We start from the raw sequence: 10,888 nt of genomic DNA, 5'->3' as shown, positions 1-10,888 counted from the left end.
GAAGCTCATGAGTCGTACTACGAGGCACTACTGGAAAATAGGCCTACGGGAACAATTGTTTTGGCAACGGTTATTAAACCGTTGCAATAGAGTAGATACGGTAACGGTTACAACCGTTACAATAGAATTTGGATGAAATAAGTACTTTAGATACTAAACCGTTCTGGTTGACAGTTCACCGTTACCATAGGACTTCTTTATAAGAACGGTTTTGGCAACCGTCCCAATAGGACTATTTGTAGTAACGGTTCTAGAAATTTTTGTAATATCGGAACGGGTATTTTGTTCCCTCCTCATTTTCCCCCCTGAATTTTGCTAAACCCACCAATATAACTCCTTTTTCCTTTTATTTATTTTTTTGGGTAAATACAATAACTAAATTAAAATTTCTTCATTTCTTCCAATGCTTTCATCTTGCTCAAGCTCATTCTTTGGAAGCAGACCAAATCAAAATCACCACACAACCTAAATTCCACCTTCCTCAAATCACCAGACAACTTAAATTCCACCTTCCTCAAATCACCAGCAAACCTAAATTCCCAAATCCCCAAATCTATTTGTTAACCAAAAATCCCTAAAATTGCTAACCCAAAACTCCCAAATCCCTAAAGTCCCGAACTCTATTTGTTTTACTCGAAGGAAGAGAGGAAAAATCACCGTAAACGTCGCTACGATCAGGTTTCCCCCTCCCCCTCCCCCCCCCCCCCCGCAACCCCTCTCTTCCATCAATCCTCTCTTTTTTTTCTCTAGTTATGTTTTTTCTTTTTGCGATTCTCTCTGGCAACCAGAAGATTCAGAATTTGAGATCTCCAGATCAAGATTCTTCATCTTGTAAGCTTTCTATTGATCTATTTTTTGCATATATTAGTACTGTTTTGTTACCTTTTTTTATTTTTTGGTTTAGGGTTTCTTTCAAGGTTAATGCGCAAGTTTTGTACTTTATATTTGTAGACTGTGATCATTTTGTGTATGGCTTTATATGTTTTTAGGTTGTCTTTAGAACAATTATAACGTTGTACATTGAATTGGGTGTGAATGTAGGTAATTGGGAGGAACGTTGAACTTCAGGTAATCAGTCTCTCAAATATTCCGATGACTATTGATTAATATGGTTACTTACCTTGCATAACACTTTGAATAGAAAGAAGAGTATTATAGTTTCTCTATATTAACATGATATTTGTCTCCAGTTTGATTGAAATTATGGTAATTTTTCCCTGTGAATAGAGAATACACAATAGAGAACAGGGCTAGTTGGGATTACTATTATAAAAATTGGTCATGACCATGGTAGGGTATGTATATATTTCATACCTTTAGGATCCCAGCATGTTCTTATTTGATGTTTAGTATTTGGCCATTTATTATAAATTCAATTTGGTGATGGTTTTTTTCTGTACTTTCTGTTGACACTTTGAATAAATACATAGTAGTGCTAGTGCTAGCTTACATATTTAAAACATTGTTGCATTTGGCAGAGAGGACAGGGGTCTCCAAATATCAAATTAGTAAATGTTAAGGTTTCTTTTATTAAGTCCTAAATTTTAGGCCTCTTCTGATCTGTGTATGTCACTAAGGTAAGAGTTGTCATGATGTTAGGCCACTATGAAAAGATTTTAAGTTATATGCACTAATAGTTTTTACACTCCAATCTTGATCCTGTTTAACAAGAAGTAAGAGGTAAAGCAGACGAATTCTTATTCGCGTACATCTTTTGAATTTCCTATTTTAGCAATGTTGACTGTCTGTCCATAGGCAACAGTGGATACACTTGCTGAGAAGTTAAGAGAGAAGGGAGTTTATGTTAGTACTGTTAGGATAAGTAACATAGGTGTCTGAAATAAGATAGTAATAGTAATAAGAGTGTTATATAGCAGTATATGTAGCTTCAATTATGAATCTTCCAAGCTGCTACTATAAAGGAACTTTCAGTTTTTTGAAGCTCTTTTTGGAAAGGCTCTTTTTGGTAAGATACACTGATTCCCTTTGTGTTTTTGATAAAATTAGTAGGTGAAACAACTTTGGTAGTAGTAGGGGTTGGAGAAGCTGCAAATTTGGTGCGATAAGGGCAGAGACTTTGGCTCCTCATCTTAAAGTTATTATTGAAAAAGCCAAATTTTTGTCAAAGGTGATGTCCGCTTTTCTAAGTAGAAACACTAGAAAATTTCTTCATTTTCATTTAATAAATGTATTTAAATGGTTTGGATCCGAATAAATTTGAATGATTTACTTTTGTTTTATTTTGGTTTTTTTTTTTGTGGGTTTCTTCTTGTTTGTTCAATTTTTTGTCTCTAAATAGTAATAGAATTGCTGGGTTAATGCCTAATTTATGGATATTCCTATATGGTAAAAGGATTTTGGATGCCTAATTACTCTCCAGATTTTTTAAATTTGTAAATATTCAGTTATCTATTCTTTATTTTATTATAATATCAATTGAGTTGTATTTTCTGTTAGTTGGCTTATCTAGCGGATTGAGTTAGGTGCCATCACGACTTGTGGTTTTTGGATAGTGACAAAATCCGGGCATATACCCAAGTCTAAAATCATCATCCGACCTAACGGAATTTTAAAAATTCTGATCCAAGGTCAAATACACAAAAGTCAAACTTGGTCAACTTTTCCAACTTAAAACTTCCTATTTAAGAATCATTCTTCCAAATCAAGTCCGAACAACTCTATAACCAAAAACCGACCATACACGGAGTCTTAATACACCATATGAAGCTACTCTTACAAGTTATTCTTATGATAGAGTTGACAATTGACGATTATGAGATTACCGTGATAAAGGGGCGACGTTCGTGCATGTTCCCATGTGATAGGCGTATAAAAGGCTCTGGATGATGATTTGAAGGGTCCTCGTACCATATTCATGACTCATGCAAGTTGGACTGGTTGGTGTGAAAACTTCATATTCTTGTATCTTCATTCTTCACACACATCCCGTGCTCCTGTACAATCAAAGTTCCGAACTGGACGTTCTTGGAAACTTTACACAAACAATGTTAGCTTTCTGCTACAATTTAACTTGCTCTCGCTGTGTTAATAAATTTTATAGGTAGTTCTCTTTGAGTTGGAATTTTATTTACACCATGCAAGTATATGATAGATGGAATGACCCAAATTTGATGTCACTTTATTCTAGTAGGTTCTTTTGCTTTGTGGGCTTTAAAATTTAAATAGAGAAAGAGAGAGTAAATGAACAAAGTAGTTACTTTTAATGCTTTCTATAGACTAAAGAGGTGTCGTAGTTGTAGCTAGCTTTATCAACAGAAGGATGACCCACTAAGGTCCAAAAATGACCATGACTTAAATGAGAACATTATAAACTTGACTTTAGTAGTATCCTGTCCCATCTATACATGAATGTAAGAGCAGTCAGTAGGTAGCAATGTGAAAGCCAATTCACAAGGGTCCCTCCCCTTGGTCCTTGTCTGATGGACTAAAATTCTTCATACATGGGAAGGGGGAAAAGAGCCTTCTGTTCAAACAAAGTTGCGGATATAGGTTTTCGACAATAGGAAGCGAGAAAGTGAAAGTTTATGCTTTCGATAGTGACTTTGGCCAAGCTCTCAAAAATTACTTCATTTAAAAAAATATTTTGATTCAAAATTACTTTTTGAAAAAATATTTTATAAAATTGTAGTTAGTGTTTGGCCAACTCATTTGAATAGTATTTTTTGCAAGTTTATTGTGTTTGGCTAATCTTTCCAAACGTATTTTTAAATATCGAATTACGAAAAAGAACAGTAAAAATTCAGTTTGCAATCAGTATTATTTACAAAAGAAAAATAACTTTAAATATATTATTTTAAAAAAATAATTAAAATATATATAAAGTAAAAAGCATAAATAAAAAATTCAAATCAATATAAAATAAAGTTATTCCAAAGCAATAACATTGAATATCTAGTATCCCTTATTGTTTACATGATAATTTAAATATATCAAACTATATTATTTAATATAAGTTAAAATCTACTCTTAGGAACAGGAGAAAGAGAATAAAAATGAGAATTTTACGTGAATGTACTAAAAAAAGACATATTTATCAACAACTAGCTATTTTAGTCATGCTATCACAAATAGCCAAAAAATTTACCAATGATATACAACATTCAAAAAATATAAGCAAAAGAAGATTTTTTTTTTCAATGGGTATTATCGTGATCCATTGAAAACACATAGATGAGACAATATACAAAATTTGACGAAGTTTAAAGTGAGTTAGACTAGTTTGCAGTCAAAATTCATTACCAATGATATACAATATTAAAAAACAATTAGGCAAAAAAGAATTTTTTGTAATAGGTAAGGTTGGAATTCGTTGGAAACACATAGATGAGGCAATATACAAAATTTGAGCAAGATTGAAGGTTATTTGGACTGGATTGGTATCAAAATTCGTAGTTAAAATCGAGTTTAAAAACTTTTTCTGCGACACATGTATCAAACTTGTATCACACATGTATAGATCACTACTAAAAAAACCAGGGTTTAGCGACGGACAAAATCTGTAGCTAAACAGAAAAATCCGTCACTAATCTCATTTAGCGACGGATTAGTGACGGATTATCAAAAGATTCTTCTAGCAACGAGCATTTTAGCGATAGATTAGCAACGACGTTCGTAGCTAAATCCAGTTTTTTTTGTAGTGGATGGATATACATGTGATACACAATAAAAATATGATTAAAGTAAAAAAGAGAAAAAAGGTATGTAGAATAAAAAGGAAAAGGAAACGAAAAATGTTAAATTAACGAGGAATAATTTGGAAATAATAAATTTATTGTAAGATTATTTTTGTCTTGAATAAATTAATATTCTGCTTCTGTTTTTGTTTCTTGGAAGAAGCTAAAATTATTTTTTTCCCCAAAAGCAAAAAAATTATTTCTACTGCTGCACAAAAGTACTTTTTTTATCTAGGCCAAACACCTTAAAGTTTTTAAAAAGTAATTTTTTGATTAAAAGAAAAGTACTTTTGGCGCCCATAAGCTTGGCCAAATAGACTCTAATGTGAAGTGCAAAAGTACTTGTTCTCCTTAATGTTATACGTACATACATATGACCGAGGGGTCATTTGGTAGGATAGATTAGGAAAAATAATATATAGTAGTATTAGCTTTGGTATTATTAATTTCTTGTTTGGTAGTGTTTTTTACTCTATTATAATTGTGAGCACGTGATTTTTGTTTTACGCGACAATCGTTCCAAAAGAATTAAAAATGTATGTGTCATGCGTAATTTAAACCATGACCCGTTCGTTAGATGGAAAATTACAAAGAAATACGCATTTTTCTTTTGTCCTGATTCGCCACCCTGTTTAATTTTACCTTCTTTTAACATTTTATATGCTTGAAATAAATATGTTAAGTGGTTAATTAATGGTCTAGTTTTATTTAATTAGGGTGTGTATTTAGGAAATTAGAAATAAACAAGAAAGGGGGAAAATTTGTTTTAAAATGAATTTGGGTTACAAAACATTTGAAAACTGAAGCCCAAATGGATGGCCCAATCCACCGGTCCACACAGCCCACTCCCCAGGCATCAAAACGACGTAGTTTAACGCCAAAACTACGTCGTTTCAAGGCCAATCCATCCCAACCATCCAAACCAAGCCGATCCAACGGTCCGAATCTCTCACCCGTAACCCCATTTGCCCGACCCGTTACCCGAACCAACCCTGCCCCTAACACTCGAAACGACACCGTTTCCCTCAAGTGGAAGGATCTTGGCCCTTCGTCATGCCTCATCCAACGGCTGAGGTCCATCCACTCACTCCATATATAAGCTGCCCCTCATACCCCACCCCCTGTCCAAATACCCCTGCCCTTCATCATCCTCACAAAGAACCCCGGAACCCTAGAGCCGCCCCCATCTCCCCTTCACCAGGAACCCGGCGGCATGAACGCCGGTGACCTTCCCCTGAACACCATAAAAAACCCCATGCCATCCTGAACCCAATTCTATCAACCCCATGCTTCGAAACACCCCCCAGGTCCTCGAATCTTCATTTGAAGATTCGAGTCAAAACTCGATCTAACCCAACCAACCCCAGTTTCATACCAGACACTCCCCGGACCCTCCTCGTGACCAAACCATACTTGGTTTGGTCCGAATCTAACCAGGGAAACACGAATCCCAGATCTAAGTTTTGAACTCTAGTTTTCCCTGTGCATGTTCCGTGCTTTGTTCAAACCGAGGAGATTAAGGTCTAATGGACCTTAATCGAGGTGTTTCTCATCCGAGAAACACTTCGTTTAAAAGTCCATTCAACCTTAAAGAAGGTCTGTTCAAACACCAGTGGATTTTTCTGATTTTGTTCCTTAAAAAGATTTGAGGTGAGTCTTGTTTTCTTTTCTTTATTTTTGTTTTATTCCGTGTGATTTGTTTTTAAAAGTCTGTTCATATTTGTTTTGATTTTATCAAATTTTGTTTGTCCACTATGCTTAAACCTCTGTGTTTGTCTGAATCCCTCCCCTCCTATTCTGATAAGACATGTGTATTGGTTGTATCCCAAATTTGTACTGACTTACTGATTCCTCAAAGTATAATCCTGCTTAATCAGTATAAGTCGAGTCATGTGTCCCATGCTTTTGAATGTCTGATTTGGCTACGTTTGTGTATGTTAATGCTAATATAGTCGAGTCGACATGTGTCGTCAATTAGTTTCAACTGTCTGAACAAAGTTAAATCGATTTGCTTCTATTGAACATTTGCCTGAATCAATTAAGAGCCAGTTTAGTTCACTTATAGCTGTTGGATTGTTTGTGTTTAGATTCTGAATTGGAAGGCATGTGCACTCGTGCACAGCATGTGCATTGGTGCATCTCATGTGCTTTGTGCACAGCCTGTGGCCTGCATAAAGGTCCTTTGTTTAATCTTAAATGGTTTGACAGCATATGCTGTTAACATATTCTACTGCCCATACCCTGCTTTAAGTTTAAAAAGTATTAAACCCTTTAAAAGTAAGTCTGCCAGGGAATGTTGATGGAAGTTATATACTTAAATAACTAATTGGGATCTAAAAAGGTAAAAGACACATGGGAGGGGTACTGTGACATTTTGAAAAACAGGCTGTTAAAAGAGATGGTGTTGAGGCTTATAAAGGGAAAGGACCTGGGAGATAAGAAGGGGGAGGAGAGAGAGAATTAGAGGCAGAGTGGTTTAGAAAAGAAACACACACACACTGTGAAGATAGAAAGAAAAGAGAGAGTTGACAGGAATAGAATCAGAGGAAGGGAAGAGAAAAACAGATAGACTGTGAGGAATTCTTTGAAAAGGAGAGTTGGAATACACACTAATTAGAGACACACAGATAGAGCACACAGAGATAGGGAGAGATACTAAGAGGGAATATCTTGAAGTTCAAATTTTTGAATCCAAAAACTGGAAAAGAATCTGTCTGATAACTCAGACAAACAAAACCAGAAATTGCTTCCTTTCCTTCTGTTTCTGACTTCAACTAAATCCGGACCTATTCTGTGCAATATTGAGTTCTCACAAAAATTGAGTCTGCTTGTTTATTGTTTGTTCTACTCGAAAGTTTAGTTTAGTTGAGGTTGATCTCACTCCAATTGTTTGAGAGTTGTAGTTGCTACTCTACTGTTTCTTGTTGTTGTTGCTATACTGCCCTGCTGCTACTGTTGGTGATGTTACTGCTGCTGCATTTGTTCATTGTTACTCTACTAATTGCCCCTTTTCTTCAATTGCAAATATCCCCAGGTACACAATCTTTGAACCTTGTATTGTTGAAAGTTTGAAGTTGAAGCAGAAATAAAGAAATGAATACCAGTTTATGTTATAGCATTGGTGTAAAAAGATAGTTCGAATGTTAGTTGGGCCTGTATTTTTACTGCGAACTGCAAATATTCTGTATAAACTAGCATACATTCTGTTTAAGATGAACTGTTAGATAGCATGGCTCAACAGTAATGATAGTATGACATAGACAGCATGCTTTGATTTAGTATACATTCAGTTCAGTATAACACTTGTTTGATTTAGTATGACTGTATAGCATAGAGTCATGGTAGCACTTGTATGCATTTCGCCTAGACCACTGAATTGACAAAACTGTGGTACTGGGTCCGGAATAAATGTATCCCGAACAAACTCCCATACAGTCACATTAAGAGTCTGGCTATGAATGCCAGTTCTCCTGTCAGTTTATTCGTTCCAATGCAGGTTCGATACTGGGTTTCGGTATAGATTCTTTTGATGATTGTTGAGAAAAACTAGTAATCCTTTTTGAGTTCAATTAGTAGTAATTTTCATAATAAAACAGCCGATTTCTTTTATCAATTTCAAATAGTTTAGAGTGTTAAGAATAGAACTTGGAGGTCGTTAAACATAACTCAATATATGTTGTTAGTTTGTTTGCAATCTCACTTAGCGAATTAATAAGCATATTCACCTGTTGAAGACAAAGCATGCGGTGACCCTCGCCTCATGAACAATCAATCAGGTAATCAAACAAGTTTAGGTTCGGCAAACATAATAAGGATTCAGTCCGTATTTGTCCAAACCAGCAAAATTCGGCATCATCCTTTTCTTTAAAGATAAATGTAGTAAAGACGTAGTCATTGTAGGGTACCCTTCTAAAATAATGAGACGAGCCTCGCCGAATAAAAAGGCAAATTGCGGGGCCCTCAATAATTGGTCATAATAAATACTTAGAATTTGGGATGGACTGTTTAGTGAATTCCACTGCCTTCCCCAAAGATAATAACGCGTTAGACTTTTTAGGCGCGACTTAATTAAATTACATTCTTAAATTCGGGTGCGCATTTATGTGACCCAAATTCAAATCTCAACGGAGTCGAAATGTGTTAACAACTACGGGTGCATTGATTGTGACGTGGTTCGAGATGCATTTTCACGACGTTGCAATTCTATAAAAATAAATGATAATAATAAAAGCGGTTTAAACTTAATAAAAGCACGTAAGTCATAACATGTATTTAAATCAGATATTTAGCCATTATAACAATTTAAGCGACCGTGCTAGAACCACGGGATTCGAGGGTGCCTAACACCTTCCCTCGGGTCAACAGAATTCCTTACTTAGAATTTCTGGTTCGCAGACTTCATTTGGAAAAGTCGAAAATCTCCTCGATTTGGGATTCAAGATAAACCGGTGACTTGGGACACCAAAAGCCAAACCTTTCCCAAGTGGCGACTCTGAATTAAATAAATAATCCCATTTCGAATATTGTCACTTAAATTGGAAAAACTCCACCCGCGCATCTTACCCCTCGGGGCGGGGCGCGCAAAAAGGAGGTGTGACAGCTCTGGCGACTCTGCTGGGGATAAAGAAACCCAGAACCACTGGTTCAGGGTTCAAGAATTCGAGCTTAGAATAATTGTTATATTTGGCTTTATTATCTGATCTTTATTACATATTTTTGCATAACGTGCTAAATGTTGTCTTTTACCGCTTTGATATTATCTGAACTGTGTATAAACTGTGCCGAAACCCTTCTCTCTTCACCTCCGGGGAGAAGCTCGCTGGTCGAGACTCCCTATTCTGTTAGTGTCAATACCCGAAATAAGAAAGAGGACGGATAAGTTACGAAGCCGGACGGCCTTTTGGTTCCCGGTAAGTTGCCCCTCCTCGACTCGAGTTGTCCGCTCGGGTACACAGTCTAGAACAAATACCAAGGTTTAAACCTAGTATAACTCGACTTCATGCCGGATCCCTAGTAGGAACGCTTATTTGCATCATGTTGCATTTGACTTAGGGGGCTCAACACAGGGGTTGGGTCCGTCTAGGACAAGCAACCTGAAATGAAAAGACCACCCTGCTGCATACTATTTGTTTTGCGCATTTATTTGCTTCGGTTCCGCATGCTGACCGGTTTCTAAAAAAAAAAAAAATAGCAGCGTAGGGAGATAATTACTTATTTTGGAAAAATAAAACCAATGTCCAAGTAGTTGTCGAAACCTCGTCGGAATTTTTCTAAAAAAAAAACTAAAAAAAAAATAAAACCAAAAGTCGTCCTTTAGTTTGATTTAAAAAAAAATATATAAAAATTTGTTCTTTTCTTTTTAAGAAAAAAAGGGGGTATTTATTTTTAAAAAAAAAATGGAAAACTCATAATTCAAAAAATGTGTTGTCTCTTTTGTAGTACCCTTTTATAAATTTCGGACTAATAGTCCAAATATTGCAAAAAATAAATAAATATTTTTTTTAGTATTTATCTTTCTCCAAAAATAATACTTATTCTTGATTGTTAGGTTTATTTAATTTTCTCTATTCACGATATGACCGAACTACGCCGGTTTGATTCTCGCACGGGGTGAGATACGTAGGCAACCCTCGGCGGGTCCAACCTCCCGTTTAAAAAAAAATCTAGATAATTTTAATTTTTCGAGTCTAATAAAGTTTATCGCCTTAAATAAATGTGCAGGATGAGCACGATACAAAATGAATCGTTTTCAATAATGACCAAGATCCCTTTTGAGTTGCGATTATGGTGGAACGACTTAGGCAAAGAAGGGCAAGGCAAAGTGAGGAAATATCTGAAAAATCTCCCGGATTTACTAGACATTCAGCCTCGGGGTGATATTATCAGATCATTGGTCACTTACTGGGACTCGGCGCACAATGTATTCCATTTTTCAGACTTCGAACTCACCCCGACGCTGGAGGAAATAGCGGGATACATTGGGGGTGATGAAGCTCCGTTAAGGTTCAAGTACTTGATTGCACCTAGAGCCGTCACGGTACACCGATTTTTGGACTTTCTGAAAATACCCCGAACATTTCACCATCCAGATCTTGCCAAAGGCTTCTGCAGTCTCCATCTCATGTATGCTAGATACGGTCATGAGGGTGGGTTCAATAAGCCGGATTTCAAACTATGTAGTAAAGGCAACCGGC

At 36.0% G+C, this 10,888-nt stretch overlaps 1 long non-coding RNA gene across 1 annotated transcript; it reads left to right on the top strand.

Annotated features, from left to right (window-relative positions):
• The first annotated feature begins 362 nt into the window (after window positions 1-362).
• On the top strand, window positions 363-2,369 carry LOC104247773 (uncharacterized). The gene is made up of 3 exons (XR_716311.2): window positions 363-831; window positions 1,042-1,068; window positions 2,008-2,369. It is a non-coding gene; the product is annotated as an uncharacterized lncRNA (long non-coding RNA).
• The last annotated feature ends 8,519 nt before the right edge of the window (window positions 2,370-10,888 follow it).

Source organism: Nicotiana sylvestris, chromosome 9, assembly GCF_000393655.2.
Source record: "Nicotiana sylvestris chromosome 9, ASM39365v2, whole genome shotgun sequence".
Taxonomy (NCBI): Eukaryota; Viridiplantae; Streptophyta; class Magnoliopsida; order Solanales; family Solanaceae; genus Nicotiana; species Nicotiana sylvestris.
The sequence above is the reverse complement of the archived record's forward strand: the minus strand, read 5'-3'. Positions and strand labels throughout refer to the sequence as shown.